The 20,757-nt window shown below is 35.0% G+C and overlaps 1 pseudogene; it reads right to left on the bottom strand.

The window, feature by feature from the left end:
• Positions 1-6,281: 6,281 nt before the first annotated feature.
• On the bottom strand, positions 6,282-7,790 carry LOC114076909 (annotated as a pseudogene).
• Positions 7,791-20,757: the final 12,967 nt, after the last annotated feature.

Below are 20,757 nucleotides of genomic sequence, written 5' to 3'. Positions count from 1 at the left end.
CTTTACTAGTAGTTCCATGATTACTCTTGTAGTTTCTTGTTCTTCGATTTCTATAACTATCTATTATTTTTTGTAATTTGTTTGTAGTATTATTTTGTTGTAGTTCTGTTCTGTTACTATGTGTTGTTTTTGTTACTCTATTGTTTCTTGTACTTTCATTATGTCTTTTTCTAGACCGTGAGACTATACCATATTGTCCTCTTTGTACCTAACTTGCACGGTTTTCTCAAAAAGACATCACAACATTAAGAGATCCTACACCTTTTATGTAGCTTCCCAATCCTTTTAGCTACTAATGTGAGATTCTTGTTCGCTCAACCAACAGTGTTCCGTTCAAACTAAGTTCCATATGGCTCATCACTACAAACTATGAGTTAATTTTCATGATTTACTATGTGTCACCCGCATAAGAGATCCACTTTCATTTCGTTTCAGCTACCAATAATATGTCATGGGTAATGTCTACATATGGTTGGGCTTTGATGGCTCAAAAACTGTTTGATGAAATGCCTAGTCCATATGGGCTTTCCTTGAGTGTTTTCTTTCAAGACACATACAAAAAGTAGACCTACAAATATGTGCTATATATGATGGTAAGTTGTTGTTTAGCTTATAAATACAATAGTACTACTCTGCGTTGCATGTTCTCATATATGGAAATAATGAAAAGTTTAACAGCTCTTAATTAACTCATTTTAAGAAAGTTGTTGCTAATCTGAGTCATGCTCTTTTTCATGATCACACTGCAAGTCATGTTGCACCATGAAGCTGTTCCAAATGCTACTAGCTATATTGAATATAGTTTCATTAATTCTGAAAACTTGTTTGACAGGAAAGTAGTTAAAGTAAACCGAGCTAGCTAGAACTTGCTTTGGGAATTGAAGCTTCTGGCCAAAAATTCATTTGACAACTGATGAAGTCTACAATTGCAAATCATATGGTTGATAAAACTTGTACTAAAAACATAAAATTATTATATGGTTTAGCCAATCGACCTACATATGAAAAACTAATAAAAAGAAAACATTAAAGTTGTTGAAGAAAATCTCTCCACAAACAGAAATCTTTATTGATTACATTGTGGATGTTCATGCGTTATTGATATGAGAAGGGGATGTGATTGTTAGAATTCATAATTCACCATGGAAATATGTAGAAAACAACTGAAATTGTATTAAGAAGAAGAAGAAGAAGAAAAGAAGAAGAAGAAGAAGAAAGTTCAGAGAGAAAAACGTGATCTCTGCAAAATGTTCATTCACTCTTGTATCTGTACATATGTGAATTGATTTATTTTATACTAATCACTAATTGTAATTAATCAACTTAACTAAGTACTCATTGTTAAGTCTAACTAATAAAGAAACTAACTAACTAATCTGTTATGTAACTAACTAATAACTAATTGTAGTAACTTCTTCAATGTACTGCAATACAATTTGTTAATTCCTCAACACCCCCCCCCCCTCAAGCTAGGAGTAATGAAAATATTTCATTCCTAGCTTGGAAAGAAGATAAGAATGTTGACAAAAAACTAAGCCTTTAGTGAGAATGTCAGTCTGTTGCTCTGAAGTACAAAGATGATGAAGTGATATCAATCCACTGTGTATCATTTCGCGAATGAAGTGACAGTCAATATCGATATGCTTTGTACGCTCATGAAAGACAGGATTGGAGGCGATCTAAATGGCAGGTTTGCTATCACAATGTAATGGTACAGGAAGATGAGCCTTGATATCAAGTGCAGTAAGTAAGCCTACAAGCCAGACAATTTCAGCTACAGTGGATGCGAGGCTGCGATATTCAGCTTCAGCTGAGCTACGCGAAATAGTGGATCGTTTTTTTGACTTCCATGAAATAGGTGAAGAGCCAAATTTGATCAAATAACAGTAACTGATCGACGAGTGTTGGGACATGAAGCCCAATCAGCATCACAAAATGCAGTTAAAGTGGACTCACAATCTGAGGAAAGAAGAATCCCTAGACCTGGAGATTGTTTAAGATATCGAACAACTCTAGTAGCAGCAACCATATGAGATTTGTAGAATGCATGAATTGACTCAATGTCTGGACAACAAACGAAATATCAGGTCTGCTGTGAGTTAGATACAACACTCGACCAACAAGTCTTTGATATCACTAAGTAAAGGATCATCCTTAGTACCAATAAGACAATCAAGATCAGTAGATGTAAGCTTCTCATGTAGCTCAAGTGGAGAATTAGCTGGCTTGGCTCCAGATAACCCCAAGTCAGAAATAAGATCAAGGGCATATTTCCTCTGGTGCATGACTATGCCTGCTGCACTTCTAGCAAATTCAATCCCTAGAAAATATCTGAGCTCTCCAAGATCTTTGATTTTAAAATGGGAGTGCAAACTGATTTTGGTGTCTTGAATCATATCCGGATCATCACCAGTAATTAACAAATCATCAACATAGACAAGAATAATTACAATATTCCCTGCAGATTGTTTAATGAATAAAGAATAATCCAAAGGACTTTGAGTAAAACCAAAAGAGAGTAAAGTTGTGGTTAATTTCACATTCCATTGCCTCAAAGCCTGTTTCAGACCACAAAGAGATTTGACTAGTTTACAAGCATGAGTAGCTTTGTAGTTATCAAAAATACCTGGTGGCATAGTCATATAAACTTCCTCCTCCAAATCACCTTGCAAGACGGCATTGTATACGTCCATTTGATGAATGGACCATTTCCTGGTAGCAGCCAAGGAAATCACAACCCTCAAAGTAACCATTTTAACCACAGGGGAAAATGTGTCTTGATAATCAAGACCTTCAAGTTGGCTATAACCCTTAGCCACCAATCTTGCTTTGAATCTGTCAACTGTGCCATCAGCTTTATACTTTATCTTGAATACCCATTTCCAACCAATTGCTCTTTTATCAGTAGGTAAAGTCACAATTTCCCATGTGTGATTATCTTCCAAAGCCTTAATTTCTAACTCCATTGCCTCAACCCATCTAGGATCCTTGGCAGCCTGAGCATAAGACTTAGGTTCTATATCAGCAGTGAATTTAGCTATAAAACTCTGATAAGTAGGAGATAATGAATCATAGTTCATAACATCACTAAGAGAATATAAACAAGTAGAATTAGGAGTTTTGTGGGGTACAATAAAATCTTTCAACCAGATTGGAGGTTTGGTGGATCTTGTGGATTTTCGAGATGTAGGAAAAGAAAGAGCCTCAGATGAAGAAAGTGTGGAACTGGTTTGAAACTCAGCAGTAGACTGAATGTCAACATTAGTAGAAGATTGTTCAGCAGAAGAAGAACTAGAAGGATTAGGATGTTCAGGAAGAACATGAATTAATGGTGTAGGTGTAGGAATAAGATCAGAAGATTCAGAATACAGGAAAAAATTATGATCTGATGATATAGAATGAAGCTCTGTAGGTTCTTTAGATAAAAATGGAAAACAAGATTCATGGAACACAACATCCCTACTGATAAAGACCTGTTTCTTATCCAGATCATACACCTTGTAACCCTTTTGATATAAACCGTATCCCAACAATACACATTTTACAGATCTTGCACTAAATTTGTCCTGTTTAGGCATAACAGTTACATAACATAGACAACCAATGACCTTCAAGTGTGACAAAGAGGGTACTCGACCATAAAGCATTTAAAATGGTGATTTATCTTTCAAAACAGTAGATGGTACTCTATTGAGTATATATGCAGCTGCCTCAACACAACCCCAGAATTTGGATGGCAAATTTCCTTGAAATTTGATGGCTCTGGATGTCTCCAAGAGATGTCTATGCCTCCTTTCCACCACTCCATTTTGTTGTGGAGTATCTGGACATGAACTTTGGTGCAAGATGACATGAGTTTTTAATAGTTCACCACAAGTATTGTTAAGAAAATTTGAACCATTATCAGTTCTGAAATTTTTGACATGTTTCTCAAACTGATTCAAAATCATAGCAAGAAAAGTTTTGAGTATACTAGATACATCAGACTTGACTCTAAGCAAAAAAACCCAAGTCCATCTAGAGTAATCATCCACTAGAGTAAGAAAGTAGTTCATGCCATTATAGGTAGTAATCTTGTAAGGTCCCCAAACATCCATGTGGATCAATTCAAAACAAGTAACAGATGTAGTAAGACTGTGTTTGAAAGGAATTCTAGTCTGCTTGGCCATAGGACATATATCAAATTGGCCTAATATACTACTACATGTAATGGAAATACTAGAAAGTTTCTTCAAAACTGGTAAGGGTATATGACCCATTCTTCTATGCCAGAGAACTGAGTTTGGCAGCTCCTGTGCAACTAGAGATTGACTGGTAATTGAGTTTTTATTGTCTTTATGTTCTTTCAACAAGTAAAGTCCATGTTGTTCTCTACCAATCATCTTCACCCTCCCATTGCAGAGATCCTGAAATGCACAAAAATCAGGATAGAAAGAAATGCAACAGTTCAACTGTTTAGTAGCTTTAGAAACAGACAGTAGATTGAACTTAAATGTTGGCACATAGAGCACATCTTTGAGAACATCACCTTCTGCTAGATGACTGTTACCAATATGTGTGATATCAGTAGAATCCCCATTAGGTAATTGCACTTTTCCTGTGTTTCCTACTTCAGTTCCAGCAACTAATAAATGTGAGTTACCAACCATATGATTGGTAGCACCTGTGTCAATAATCCAGTTAGGATTAACTTCAGATGTATGAGAAGAGATACCTGCCATGTGTGCACTAGCCTTTTGTCCTCTTTCATTGTTTAGCAATCCCAAAAGTCGTGTGTACTGTTCATGAGTGAACATAGGAGTTGTAAGAGATGTTGTTGGTATGGTAGTTGGTGTATTCCCTTCAGTCTGTACTAAATTACTACCAGCATGTAGATCTTTTCTTCTTGATCTAAAATCAGGTGGATAACCTATTATCTTATAACATTTTTCCTTCAGATGACCAGTGAGTTGACAGTGGCTACACTTCATTACTTTGAAACATTTATCCCTAGTGTGTCCTTGGACATGACAAAAATCACATTCCAGTCCATATTTCTTAGGCTTAGTACCTGAACCTCTAGTAGTGAATAAAGCAGTAGGATCCATACCTCCACTACCTGATGTAATTTTCTGAGTTTCATCTTGTAAAACCATTGCATAAGCTTGGTTAACATTCGGAACATGAGATTTCATCAATATTTGACTTCTAGCATTAGCATATCCATCATTAAGTCCCATAAGGAACTGTAACAACCTTTGGTATTGAAGATGTGTTGCATAATCTTTGGATTTAGTGCAGTCACAACAAGGTGGAGGCATCAATGAATCATACTCATCCCAAAGATCCTTCAATTTAAAGTAGTAAGTAGAAACAAACAAAGTACCCTGTACTAAAGAGAAAATGGATTTGTGCAATGAAAACATTCGTGATGCAGTAACTTTATCAAAACGTTCACGTAAATCCTCCCAGATCATATGAGCACTAGATCGAAATAGGACTCCAATAATCAGATCTCGACTTACATTGTGCATAATCCATGATTTTACAATTGCATTGCAACGATCCCATAGCAACTCATAAGCAAGTACAAAAGTACCTCTGTTAATAGATCCATCCACGAAACCAAGCTTGTTACGAGTCAACAATGAAAGTTGCATAGCTTCACGCCAGATTGAGTAGTTTTCCATCCCAACAAGTGGCATACCAATTGACATTGAGCTGGGAGCATCAGAAGCATGAAGAAATAAAGGATGATGGTAGTCAATACCAAGCTGATCCTTAGATCGATTAGAATCAATGACAGTAGCACTGGTATGAGTATCAAGCACAAATTTGTAGGAAAAAAAACAGTAAACAAAGGAATCTCTCGATTTCCAATCAATCCACAAAGGAAATCCCTAGATTCACTTGATTAATACTCTGATACCATGTTAGAATTCATAATTCACCATGGAAATATGCAGAAAACAACTGAAATTGTATTAAGAAGAAGAAGAAGAAGAAGAAGAAGAAAAGAAGAAGAAGAAGAAAGTTCAAAGAGAAAAACGTGATCTCTGCAAAATGTTCATTCACTCTTGTATCTGTACATATGTGAATTGATTTATTTTATACTAATCACTAATTGTAATTAATCAACTTAACTAACTACTCATTGTAAAATCTAACTAATAAAGAAACTAACTAACTAATCTGTTATGTAACTAACTAATAACTAATTGTAGTAACTTCTTCAATGTACTGCAATACAATTTGTTAATTCCTCAACAGTGATTTACAACTCAAACATAATACACTAGATATTAAAAAATAACAAAACTTTTGTTTGTTAAAGCTGCTTTGGATTTCCTAAGTCTTCTTTCTTCTGAAAGCAACTTGGCAAACCTTTTCAGAGCTTCTTCATTTGTACAACTATGTTCACATGGTTCAAGTAAACCTGAATGCAAATCAATTTTTCAACAGATTTTTCCCAATTTCAACTAATTTCTTCGTGTTAACCTCTGTTAATAGGTCAACGGAAGTTTTTGTCTCAGTCAATGTGTCATCCTGAATGCGAATGTAATTGTTTTTAATGAAGTGCTTGGAGGAGAGCAGAAATATGAAAATTTACCATATTATCACTAACATGAGTAAGAAGGTACAAAAGACATTAGCGAATACCCCATTTGGCAGTTGTTTTACCATTGTAAGCTGATGCACCTGTACCTAAGGATATCACTAAAAATCGACCATAATCTTCTGATTTTACAGAGGAATAAACCGAGTTCCCATAGAGTATTTGTATGGTCACTTCAGTTGTTGCAGTAAGAGCCTACATAATATATATAGACATACATAAAAAGAGATATGATCAAAACACACACAGAGAAGATTAAATAAAGATAATTCGATACTTACAGGATTGTTGGCTGCAACTCCACCATCCACAAGATTGAATTATTGATAGTTCATTAGTGGATTTTCTTTGGCCTCAAAAGTAGAGAACACAATTGATCTCAATTTCTTGATAGAATTACCCCTGATGTGGAAATATTTTTGGGCCATGTTCAAAGTAGAAGGGATGATATCTCTAGCTGCAAAAAACGGTCTTCCTTGTTTGTCTGGTGCAGTTAACATTGCAGTCACCAATCCACCCATGCTCGTCCCTGCGATTACATCGAAGTAATCCGCAAGTCTTGCGTCCTCTCTATCCAATTTCTATTATTCAACTTTTTAACTTTAAATAGAGAAAAACAGGGGAATATCAATTGAAGTTCGAAGACTGACCCAAAGTTGAAACTCAAGAAATTCAAGAATGGTGGTAGGTATAATGCCTCTAATTCCTCCACCATCAATACTTAAGAATTGTGACAAAATTATCATCAATTAGAACTGATATAATAATGAGTCTTATTGATTAAGGGGTGTACATCCGATATATATAGAGAAAACATGAATAAGTAATTACACATGAGTCACATAATTATTATTAATTATAGTTACTCCTATTATCCCCCCTCAAGCTGATCCACGGGTACGAGGGGAAGCTTGGTAGCGAGGTAATGAAACGCAGCTGGTGGAAGAGGTTTGGTAAGTATGTCGGCAAGTTGTTCGGAAGAAGGAACATGATGTGTGCTCATAGTACCAGCCATGACCGCACGAACAAAGTGGCAGTCAGACCCAACATGCTTCATACGATCGTGAAGGACTGGATTTTTTGTAACGCAAATGGTGTACTCGTTGTCACAGTAAATCTTTGGCCGAAAGGGAGGAAGGCCAAGAGCATCCGTAATGTGATGAAGCCACATAGCTTCGGCAACTCCAGCCGCCATAGCTCGGTATTCAGCTTCGGTGGAAGAACGAGATACCCGTGTTTGCTTTTTGGTGCACCAAGAGATTAAATTTGGTCCAAGAAACAGTAGTTACCCGGTGGTGGAGCGACGATCATCCTTGTCGTTCGCCCAGTCGGAGTCGGAGTAGACGGAGAGCTCCAGATTCCCTTTTTGGAAAAGAAGTCCACGACGTGAGCTACCCTTTAGATAACGAAGAATCCGTTTTAATGCCTGAAAATTTTGTTCAGTCGGAGCATGCATGGATTGAGAGACACGGTTGACAGCATATTGAATGTCTGGACGAGTAACAAATAGATAGTGGAGCCACCCACGATGCTTCGATAGAGGGTCGGATTGTCGAATAGACGGCTGTCGGAGGTGGATGGTGGACGGACAGCCATGGAGTGGGTGCAGTTTTAGATTCAGCCATTCCTGCCCGAGTGAGAAGCTCCTCAGTGTATTTTGACTGATGAAGTAGGAGACTGGAGGAGGTACGGAGTACTTCAATGCCAAGGAAGTAATGTAGAGGGCCAAGATCTTTCAGCTGAAAATTTTGATGCATGGATTTCGTGATGGTAGAGATAAGAGCAGATGAGCTGCCGGTAATCACAATATCACCAACATAGAGAAGAATTATGACTATGCCATGAGTATGCCGGAGAGTGAATAAACTTGTGTCATGAGTGCACGTGCGGAAACCAATATCCTGCAGAAAGGAAGAGAAACGATTATACCAAGCACGGGGGGCCTGCTTGAGACCATAGAGGGACTTTTTGAGCTTGCAGACAAGATGTGGGTGTCGGGAATCAACGTAGCCAGGCGGTTGATCCATATAAATGTCCTCGTCGAGAGTGCCATGGAGAAAAGCATTGCTCACATCTAGCTGGTGTAGGGGCCAGTCAATATGAAGAGCGAGAGACAAGACTAGACGGATAGTCTGCTGCTTGACGACTGGGCTGAAAGTTTCCTTATAGTCAATGCCATACTCTTGATGATAACCCTTCGCAACTAGGCGAGCTTTGTAACGAGAGATGGATCCATCGGCATTACGTTTGATGCGGTACACCCACTTGCAACCAATTGGTTTTCGATGTCTGGGTGCTGGCACCGATTCCCAAGTACGCTGATTAATAAGAGACCTGTATTCATCATCCATAGCCTGACACCAAAGGGGGTTGGTAGATGCTTGTTTTTAGGCAATAGGTTCAGAGGGAGAGGGAGCAGGTAAAGTGGTGGTGTAGGCTTTGGGCTTGAAAATGCCGGATTTGGAACGAGTTTGCATGTGATGTAAAGGGGGTGGGGGTGGGGGTGGAGGGGGTGCTGTTTCGGCTGGTGGAGGTTGTTGGTGAGGAGGGTTGAGAATTGTTGGGATGGGTGGATTGTGGGTGCTGGGTGATCCAGATTGGATGAGAGTGTCGGGATTGGGTGGTGTGTGTATGATGGATGGGTTAATGGGTGCCGGTACAAGGCCATGTGAGCTCGGTGGAAAGATTGGAATAATACCGAGTGGATTGGACGTGGCAGTGACGGAACTTAACCGGGGATAGGGAAAATCATCCTCGATAAAACGAACATGACGAGAGACATATGTTTTTTTTAGAGATGGGTTCAAAACATTTGTATCCTTTTATGGTGGGATGGTAGCCTAGAAAGATGCATGGTGTAGACCGGGGTTGAAGTTTGTGTTGAGTGTGAGGGCGTAGCCAAGGATAGGCAAGACAACCAAAGGGGCGAAGGTGAATGTAATCCGGACGGTGTGTGTAGAGACATTCATAAGGAGATGTGTTAGAAAGGGAGGGTGTGGGCATGCAGTTAATGAGATAGTTGGCAGTGGCCAACGCCTCGACCCAGAAAGATGCAGGGAGATGAGACTCATGAAAGAGGGTGACGACGGTTTCAATGAGGTGACGGTGTTTGCGTTCGGCAACACCATTTTGTTCAGGAGTATAGGGGCAAGATGTGTGATGAATAATACCAAGAGATTGGAGAAAAGAGCCAAAGGCATTGTTTAAAAATTCTTTTCCATTGTCACTGCGAAAGATTTTGATGTTGGAGTTGAATTGGGTTTTGACCATGCGTTCAAAATTTACAAAAACCGAATATGCTTCAGATTTGCGTTTTAAGGGATAAAGCCATGTAAATTTACTATAATCATCAACAAAACAGATATAGTAACGAAAATCATTAAAAGAGGAGATGGAGGTTGGACCCCAAATATCAGAGTGTATTAATTCAAATGGCGTTGTGGCCTTAGTATTAGATAAGATAAACGGTAAACGACTCGATTTGGCTACATAACATGACTCACAGTGATCCTTAGTGGAAAACGAAAAACCTAAGACAGACAAAATGGACTTGGTGACTTCGGCACATGGATGACCAAGTCGGCGGTGCCAGGTTGAGGAACGAATGGCTTGATTAGCAACTGATGAAGATGAGATTGACGCAGATAGCTTGGAAGGAAGAGTGTATAGACCTTGCTCACAGCGGCCCTGTTAAATTGTCCACTATCTGAAAATTATGGGCATTGAAAAGAAGAGTGCAGTTATTTTCTTTGGTAAACAGATAGACAGACAGAAGATTGGATGTTAGGGATGGGACGTGATGTAGCGTGGACAATGAAAAAGTACCTGAGGGGGTGTAAACATAGCCAGAACCTGTATTGGAGATGGATAAAGATTGGCCATTACCTACAATGATTGTGTCGGCGCCAGAATAGGAAGTCGGATTATTGAGTTGAGAGTAATCAGGCGTCACGTGAGAATTTGCACCAGTATCCAGATACAAATCACTTGAAGATTTGCTTGTAGATGCATGCATCACACGAGTGCCGCCGGTTGGAGCAGAAGAGATTGCTCGTCGTAGCGATACCAACAAACGCGAGCCGCGTGGCCTCGCTTTTCACAGATTTGGCACACGGGCAGATCGTGATTTGAAGAGAATGTGCCGCCGCCACCGCGTCTGTTGTCCTGGTCAGGTCTGCTGCGGCCAGAACTGCTGCTGTGGACGATGGACTGCTGGCGTCCTCTGCCTCCGCCGCGGTGTGCACCGCTTCTGCCTGGACGGCCGCCACCACGCTGTCCAGCCGCGTAAAGGGCAGTGTGGGTTGGCTGAGCTGTCGAGTCATCTAGGGCCAATTTGGATTCCATGGCAAGATCTAATTCTTCTGCATTCAACTAGCCCGAAATTTGATTTAGTGTGATCGTGATAGCGGATATGCTGTTTTAGAGAGGAAAATTCGGCAGTCAGGCCCCGAACAACAGCATTGATGACATCTCGTTCGGGAACAACTTCATTGAGGGCATCAAGATCAGAGATAATCGAGGCTGCTTCGTCCAGATATTGGACCATGGTGCGAGTGCCCTTGCGAAGGGTGTGAAGACGATCACGCAACTGAAAAACATGGGCTGTAGATAAGGAATTAAAGCGGGTAGCAAGAGCATTCCAAAGAGCCCCAGAAGTAGTAAAACCACGAGCATACTTCTGAATTTGCGGGCTAATCACAGCGAGAAGGCAGGCATGAATTTGAGCATAGATAAGAGCCCACGACATGTGGGCGGGATTTGGTTCCGTCGAGTTTGTACCATCTTTGTCCGTGACGGTTACGTTGACTGGCGGTACTATTCCGGTGCCGTCGACCCAACCAAGAAGAAGATTTGCGGAGAGCGCCGTTTTGACGCTATTCGACCAAGCTGGATAATTATGATCGATTAATTTTTCTGGGATGAGATGGTGAAGATTGCGAAGAAACAATTTCACACCGGAGGGAAGAGTGGCAAGAGGATCGGCTGCCATTGTTGATGAAGAGAAGCAGACGAAAAAGAGAAATTTTTTTTTGTTTTTTGATCTACAGCGAACGAAGAAGAAGAAGGTTTAGGGTTTTTTTTAGTTTTTGGAAGAGTTTAACCTTTGCTCTGATACCGTGATATAATAATGAGTCTTATTGATTAAGGGGTGTACATCCGATATATATAGAGAAAACATGAATAAGTAATTACACATGAGTCACATAATTATTATTAATTATAGTTACTCCTATTAAGAACATCATGTTCAAACGTTGTTGCCTTCATCAAGTGATGAATTGCTAAAACAAAATGTTTTAGGAAGAAAAAAACATCTTTTTTCCATGTGTATGCAAAAAGAAGACACAAACAATACAACATAGTTGGGAGGATAAAGTACGTTGTAGGAAATATGGAAGAAAAATAGTATCTTTAGAGAATGCTGAAGTTTAATATACACTACTGAAGATCACTTGAGATGATTACAATCATCAACTACATCTCTATTTATACTAGTAATAATGTAAATCAAATGTCTTGCACAAATAACTAAATAAATGTATCACAATTTACTAGTTACATGTATTACGAAATCCTAAAAAGAATTCTTGAAAAACTAAGAGACAATTTCGAAAGACTAAACATAAATGTATTAATTCTAACACTCTCCCTTAATGCATTTGCTTGATAACTCCAATGCGTTCTCAAAGATAGTAAATTTTTTCTCTAGGAAGTGATTTGGTGAAGATGTCAACAAGTTGTTCTCTTGTCTGACAATAATGCAACTGAATTTCCTCTTTCTCTTGTGCTTCTCGGATAAAATGATACTTGATGAAAATATACTTTGATCTTTCATGACTGACTAGATTCTTGGTAATTGTAATTGTTGATTTTTTATCACAATATAAAATAATCCCTCTTTTTGTTTTTCAACAATGTTTTCAAATATTCTCCTAAGCCAAATAGCTTAAGAAGTAGCCTTGGATGCTGCAACATATTCTGCTTCGACAGTGGATTGAGCAACAACACTTTAATTTTTTGATAATCAAGAACAAATACTTGATCCAAATAAGAAAACATAGCTAGAAGTACTCTTCATGTCATCTATACTTCCAGCCCAATCACTATCAGAATAACCAATTAAGTTCAAATCTCCACCAAATTTGTACATTATCCCATAATTCATTGTTCCTTGAAAGTAGCGTAGAACACGCTTTGCAGCTCCAAAATGCACTTGGCTTGGTTCTTGCATAAGGGCCTGTTTGGATGGGCTTAATAAAAGCAGCTTTAAAAAAGTACTTTTGAAAGTGCTGAAACTTATTTTTAAAATAAGCAGTTATGTGTTTGGATAAAAGTGCTGAAATTGCTATGCCAAACGTGAAAAGGGAAAAATGAAAGAAAGAGATGTTACGGTTATGTTGTAATTTGGAGATTGTATAAAAATATTAAGCGTAAAAAGATAAGAATGTGGTCAACTTAAAACAGCTTATAAGCTAAAAAAAGAAAAGCACCTCTACCCCAGCTTTTAACTTTTGGATTAAAATAAGTTTTTTTTAACTTAATAAGTTATTTTGAGTATTGCCAAACAGCTAAATAAGTCAAAAATCAGCTTTTAAGTCAGTTTGACCAGCTTTTAAGCTGAGCCAAACAGGCTCTAAATCTGGATAATAAACTAGCAGCAAACATAATATCTGGCCTTGTTGAAGTAAGATATAACAAACTTCCAATCAAGCTCCTATAAAGTGAGCTATTAGCTTTCTTTTCTCCATCATCTTTTCTAAACTTCTCATTTGCTGCTAATGGTATGGTCACAGACCTACAATCCATCATTTTGGATTTTTGAAAAATACTTTAAATATATTTCTTTTGAGAAATGAAAATTCTTTCTTTCACTTGAGAAACTTCGATGCCCAAGAAATAATTTAGCAACCCAAGATCACTCATTTCATAGGCTTGCATCATATCTTGCTTGAATTTTTGCATTATCTTTACATCATTTCCTGTAAAGAGCAGATCATTCACATAGAGACAAACAATGATAATGTTGTCATGTTCTTTCTTCACATATAAAGAAGCTTCACTTTTACTTCTCTGAAAATTATTTTTCAGAAAGTGTGTATCAATTTCATTGTGCTAGGCTCTTGGAGCTTGCTTCAGCCCATAAAGAGATTTTTTTTAGCCTGTACACCTTTTATCCTCTCCCTTGAACAAAAAATCCTTAAGGTTGCTCAACATAAATCTCTTCATCAAGTTTTCCATTCAGAAATGCAGATTTAACATTAAGTTGCATATCTTTCATTTCTTTTGTGCAGCAACAATAATTACAGTTCTAATTGTCTCAAGATGAGAAACTGGAGAGAAAGTTTCATAAAAGTCAATACCTTATTTTTGCGTGAAGCCTCTAGCAACCAACCTTGCTTTGTGCTTTTGAATTTCTCCTTTCTGATTGAGTTTGATTATGTAAATCCATTTTAGACTTACAACTTCTCTTTCTCTGAGTATAGGCACAAGCTCCCAAGTATTATTTTTTTCAATCATCTGAATTTCTTCTTCCATGACTTTCTTTCAAACATCATGTTTTATTTCTTCTTCATAATTTTCTGGCTCAAAATCGGCAAAATTACATCTTTGATAAATGTCACTCAACATTTTTATTTCTCGTGGAGGCGGTTCTTCATCATCTGAATCTGCGATTTCTCCCCCTGAGGGACATCTTCCTCCTTCTCATCTTCTTCTTGATTTGAAGATATAATATCAATATTCTCTATCTTTTTATCATTTCAATTTCATGTTGTTTTTTCATCAAAAATGACATCTCTACTAACAACAAGTGTGTTAGTTTTGACATCGAGAAGCCTATATCCTTTTGTCACATCACTATAACCAAGAAATATACATTTTTGACTTTTTTCATCCAATTTTGTTCTTTTCTTAGCAGGTACATGAGCATAACAAATACACTCGAAAATTTCAAAATGACTTACAGAAGATTTCATTCCACTCCAAGCTTCAACAAGTATCTTGTGTTTTAGTGCCTTTGTCGAGCACCTGTTAAGGATATACATTGTTGTATGCACTGCTTCTGCCCAAAAATATTTTGGCATCCCTTTCTCATTCATCATAGTTCTGGACATTTCAACAATTGTTCTATCTTCTTTCAGAAATACCATCTTGTTGAGGAGTATACCCTGATGTAAGTTGCTTCTGAATGCCTTCATTTTTGTAATATTTTTCAAATTTTCGACTTGTGTATTCACCTCCTCTATTAGTGCGAATTGTTTTGATGCAACAACCTTTTTGCTTCTCAACAAGGGCTTTAAATTTCTTGAATGTAGCATATGCTTCTGACTTTTCTTTCAAGAAATAAACCCAAGTCGTTCTTGAGAAATCATCAATAAAGATTAGAAGATATCTTTGACTTTCAAGAAATAGAGTATTCATTACACTTGCTCTCCAAGACACCCTTTTTGAAAAAGACTTTCTATGTTGCTTTTTCATTATACAACTTTCACATGGATCCACCTCAATATGTATCTCAGGATGGCCTTGCACCATGTCTTTTTGCTTGAGAAGCTTCAAACCATGAAAATTCAAGTGACAAAATATTTTGCGTCAAAGCCATGAATCATCTACAGTATCATTTTCTAATGCATTGTAATGAAATTGCAAAGGGAAGTTTCATTTTATCATCTTTACTTCAACAATGACTTGATTTGGCTCAATTTTATCATAAGTCCTGCAATAATTATCTCTAAACACAAGAGAATAACCATTTTCCATGAGTTGACCAATACTAAGCAAATTTTCTTCCAAGTCAGGAACATAAAGAATTTCATGAATTTGCTTAGAGCTTCCTTTCATATTCATCGAAATGATACCTTTACCTTTTGCACCAACTAAGGATTCATTCCCTATTCTCACTTTAGTAGTGATGCTATTATTAATTGAGAGGAAAGTCTTTTCATCTGCGATCAGGTGATTACTACCACCACTATCAACACACCATTTATTGTTTTTTGTTGAAGCATCAGATTTAGAAGCAAAGAAAAGGTTTTCTTCTCTTTCTTCCTCCTGTTTTTCACAAAAAATTGTTTGCTCTCAATTTATGTGCCAGCAATCCTTTTCAATGTGGCCAAACTTTTTACAAAAGTTACATTAGGACTTGCCTTTGTGCTAACATTTTTCTACGTTATGATTAGTCTTTTTGTCAACTTTATAAAAAATACTAGAGTTTTTTACTCACCTTTTTCTTCAACCTTCTTGGAAGAACCATCATGATCCTGCTTCTTTTTTGGCTTGTGATTCTTCTTCTGTTGAATGTTTTGAAAATTTTTAGAATTCTCATTTGTTTGACTGAAAAGCCGTCTCTTTGGGTTGATCTTCACGAAAAAATCTTCGATTCTCGTGTGCACGAAATGATCCAACTAGCTCTTTGATGGAAAACTTAGAAAGATCTTTCGTCTCCTCAGTGATAGCAACAATATACTCTTACTTTTCTATGACACTAATTAAAATCTTTTCCACAACTTGTTGGTCAGAAATTGTATCACCATGATTTCTCATTTCATTAATAATATTCATGATTCTTGTGCAATATTCATCATTTTTTTCAGATTCTATCATCTTCAAATTTTGAAACTCTCTTGTATGAATTTGAAGATTTATAGTGCGTACTTTTTCGTCACCATACACCTCAGTTTCCAGAGAATCTCAAGCTTGTCTCACAAGTAGCAATTTTTGCAAAATATGCTCTTGAGACTTCTATTTGGATTTTGCTCAAGGCTTTTGCATCTTAACGATACTTAGCCTCAAGATTTTTCATCTCTGCTGCTGTAAGATCACCAACATTGTCTGGCTCTTCAAATCTATTTGCAACAATAGTCCACAAACTATCAGCTTTCAAATGTGTTCTCATTCTTATCTTCTAGTATTCAAAATCAGTTCCATCAAAAAATAAAGTAAGAACAATTGAAGAATTAGCACCTTAATTTGTTTTGGATGTCATATTTTTTTTCTTTACCTAACCCCAGATTAAGAACAAAAACCTGCTCTGATACCAATTTGTAGGAAATATGGAAGGAAAATAGTATCTTTAGAGAATGCTGAAGTTTTATATAGGCTACTTAAGGCCACTTGAGATGATTACAATCATCAACTACATCTCTATTTATACTAGTAATAAAGTAAATCAAAGGTCATGCACAAATAACTAAATACATGTATCACAATTTACTAGATACATGTATTACGAAGTCTTAGAAAGTGTAGACACGTAATTTTTGACCGAATTTAAGTTTTATACCCTTTTTAGAGCTTAAATATTTTTTATAAATATTTTGACTTTTATCTTATTTTATTAAGTTTATTTTTAAAAGATATGAAAATCACAAAAAAATAGAATCACACTTTAAGGTATATTTTTATTTATTCATTCAAAATTTTAATAAATTAGTGATTTTAATTTTTATATATGTATTTTTTTAATATAGCTATTTAATTTTCTTAATTAATATTATTATTATTTTATAACAATAAAATAATTAAAAGAAATTAACCTACCCATTATCCCACCCCCACTTCACCATTTCTCTCCACTCACCCCACACCCCACTCCACTAATCCAATTCTTCCATACACAAATACACACATATACATAACTATATATAAATTAATAAAAGGAGAAAAAGAAAAAAAAAGGAAAAAGGGGTATAAAGGAAAAGAGAAGAAAAATTTCAGAAATTCAAAGGAAAAAAGATCAGCAAAAGAGAAAAGAAAAACTTTTCACCTTTTTTTTTCTAAGGAACACACGCACAAAAAAAATAACTCAAAAAATAGTGGAATTCGAGGCTTCAAATTCGTGATCCTTATCGGGGTATTTTCTTTGTGAATTAATTTTCACAAAAGATAACACTTGATCTTTATTATATTATTTGGTTTCAGAATCATGCAAGATATGGTTTCAATAATATAAAGTGTTTTAAATTTATGCATGTTTAATTTTTACATTATGATATGAAATAGATTGAGATTTTATATTATTAAATTTAGAGTAAAATTTATATAACATATATTCATTCTTGCTTGCTTTAAAGTTTCCTTTTATCTTGTTCTTCGTTAAAATTCGAAGCTTAATATTCTACAGTATGCAGTTAGTAATAATAAGATGAAATTTAGTTCTTATTTGTTAAGTTACTTTTTCACTTTGTACATTTAATAAAACTGTATTTATTTATTTTTAAAATAAAAATAAAATAAATCAAACCTACACTATCTTTACATTTCTTTTAATGTGCAACTTTTTATAAAAAAAATCAATTAATTTATTCATGTTGAAAGAATAAAAAATAAAAATTTATATAAAAGGAAAAGACGTAAAAAAAAATTTATAAAACATAAAAGTAAAAAAAAAGAAGAATAGAAAGAAAAATAAGATAAAGTATAAGAAGAAAGAGAAACAAAATTAAAAAAAATAGAAAAACAATATTGAAGTGACCCAAAACTTGTTAAATAAATAAATAAAATTGATTTTATTTACTGGGTTCTTTTCATTTTAATGACTAAAATAAGAAAAAGTAAAAAATTTATATGAAAAGGTGTATTATTTTAATTTATTTTGATCTTATGTTCTTATTAATATATTGTTCATTTTTTTAGAAAAATAAAACCAAGATAATGTATAATTTAGGCTTATGATAATGATAATACTAATAAAATATTAAGATCTAAAAAATATTAAATTACTTTTAGTCTTTAAATACAAACAAATAAACAATTTGTGATGAGGTTGAAAAGAGTTGCTACCAATAAACCATACACTAATGAAATATGACAATTTTACAAAGTAATTTAAAATAAATCAAAGGAAGCGGGACATAAGTAAATTGTTAGGTAATAAACATAATATATTTAAAATTAAGTCAAGTCATATAAAAGTCAATAAAGCGACCGTGCTAGAACCACGGGATCGAGGGGTGCCTAATACCTTCCCTTCGGTCAATAGAATTCCTTACCCGATTTTTGATTTCGCAGACCATAAAATAACGAGTCAACTTCCTTTTGATTAGGGATGTAAATAAGGTGACTTGGAACACCAAAACTCAATTTCAAGTGGCCACTCTGAAATAAAATAATCCCTATTTAAAATGTCAATTTAATTGGAAAAACTCTTTTGTTTCAAAACAAGCAATTCAATTTTAAGAGGAAAATAAGGGGTGTGACAGAAAGACTTCTTGAAAAACTAAGAGACAGTTTCGCAAGACTAAATGTAGATGGATTAATTCCAACAAAAGTGACCGAAGAATTTATTTCAAGACATCTATCAATGTAACTGCCAAATCAGAATCATATGAGAGTGAGAACAGTTTCATCATGATCTAACAAATTCAAAAAGATTTGATGAGCTGTCAATTGTTGTTTGATAGATTTGAAGAAGAGAACAAGAGAAATATATTTTAGGTTACTTTAGATGGACAATCTATATATTTAAATTTATACTTTTGTAAAAGAAAGTTTGAATAGGAAAACTGAATTATTTTTTTTTTGGCTTTTATAGTTATATATTAATTAAGTATCCTTATTTGTAACGTCATCATAGAATATATTATAAACTCTATAGTGATCATAAAATATTTAAACCTATATCTTTCTTATTTTCTTCATATTTGTTAATTAGTAGAAGTTAGATATTCATTAGAATTTGGTAAAGTCTATTCATACTTATTTACGAGTTTTTATTCTTAATAATAAAATATCATTGGCCACTGTCTACTGATACAATTTTTTTTTTTTTTAAAAATAGTTAAATTAGTAAATTAATGATATTGCAACTTAAGACACTTGTAATTAACAAAAAGTTGAATTTGACATCATACACTAATAAGAAGGTTATAATTTATACCAATATAAAATATTGAACATTGCAACGGTATCAATGTCATATTAGTTTGTTATTTTCCCCTTTTTTAAAAAAAAATTTCAAATGTTTCTTTTAAAAAATTGAATTGAAAAATTCAAAATAAAGTATATCAAGATATTTGAGGTTATATAATGCACTGAGGAGCACCACGGTTGGATAGTTGTTATACGTTATATTATATTGTATTGTAAATTTATATTATGTTTATTTTATTGTTATTTAAATGTTATTATATCATGTTATTTAAATTTATTGTTAGGTAACAAATTAATGATAAAAGTCTTATTCTGTGTAGCAATAATTATTAAATGTTATCGTCTTGTTACCTTAATATTTTCTTTTCATTTTATCTTTACAAATTATTTAATTATTTTATTTTATTCTTTACCCTATCTTTTTATAATAATTCTAACTCTCGTGACTACCAAATTATCAAGTCTTTACCCTAATCATATTGTTAATTGAAACGCGATATACTTCGACAAACAACATTTTAAAATGGATGAATATGTGTCTAAAATTTGAATATATGTCCAAAATTTTTAGATTAATCATCGATCTAATATGACTATGTTATGTAATTTGATTAATTGTAATGCGCGGAGCCTATACACTGGATATGATCGAGATCCGAAGATCATTGCTGGTCTCAAGCGGACCCTTGGTCTGAATAACTTAACTCAATGAAATAGTCTCATTCAATAACTTGAGAAAATAAGTTGGCCAAGATGACACTTAAGTCTCATAACCAAATATATGCAATACAAAGACGAGGGACTCAATACTAATTGTCTGACTGTCTATGAAGCCTCCATAATACTAAGAAGGATGTTGGGACAGACCCCACAACATTCTATAAAAAGAAAGATTGAAAAGCGAATAAATGTGTCCTTCAGAATGCAAGGAGGCTCACAACTAACTCCGAGTGCTCAACTGGATCAACGAGGTGCTGGATGATGCTGATCCTGGTTACTTGCGTCTGCATCATGATACGATGTAGGTTAACTGGCATCAACACATTGAATGTACGAATATGCGAATTAAAATACTAACAACAACTTAAGCTTGAAAAAGAGTAAGAAGGAATACATTTTTTTTAGATATTCATTTTAATTTATCTTACTTCTTTTTTGAAATTTCACTTTTATCAATTTTAGTTCTTTTAACTTTAACAATCTCGATTTTGATTTGATTTAATATTATCTTTCCCCTTCCTTTTTGCCTTACTATGACTAAAGTATACATAATTTATTGACATTTCGTATAA

Source organism: Solanum pennellii, chromosome 4 (assembly GCF_001406875.1).
Source record: "Solanum pennellii chromosome 4, SPENNV200".
Taxonomy (NCBI): domain Eukaryota; kingdom Viridiplantae; phylum Streptophyta; class Magnoliopsida; order Solanales; family Solanaceae; genus Solanum; species Solanum pennellii.
This window is presented reverse-complemented; position numbering and strand designations above follow the sequence as displayed.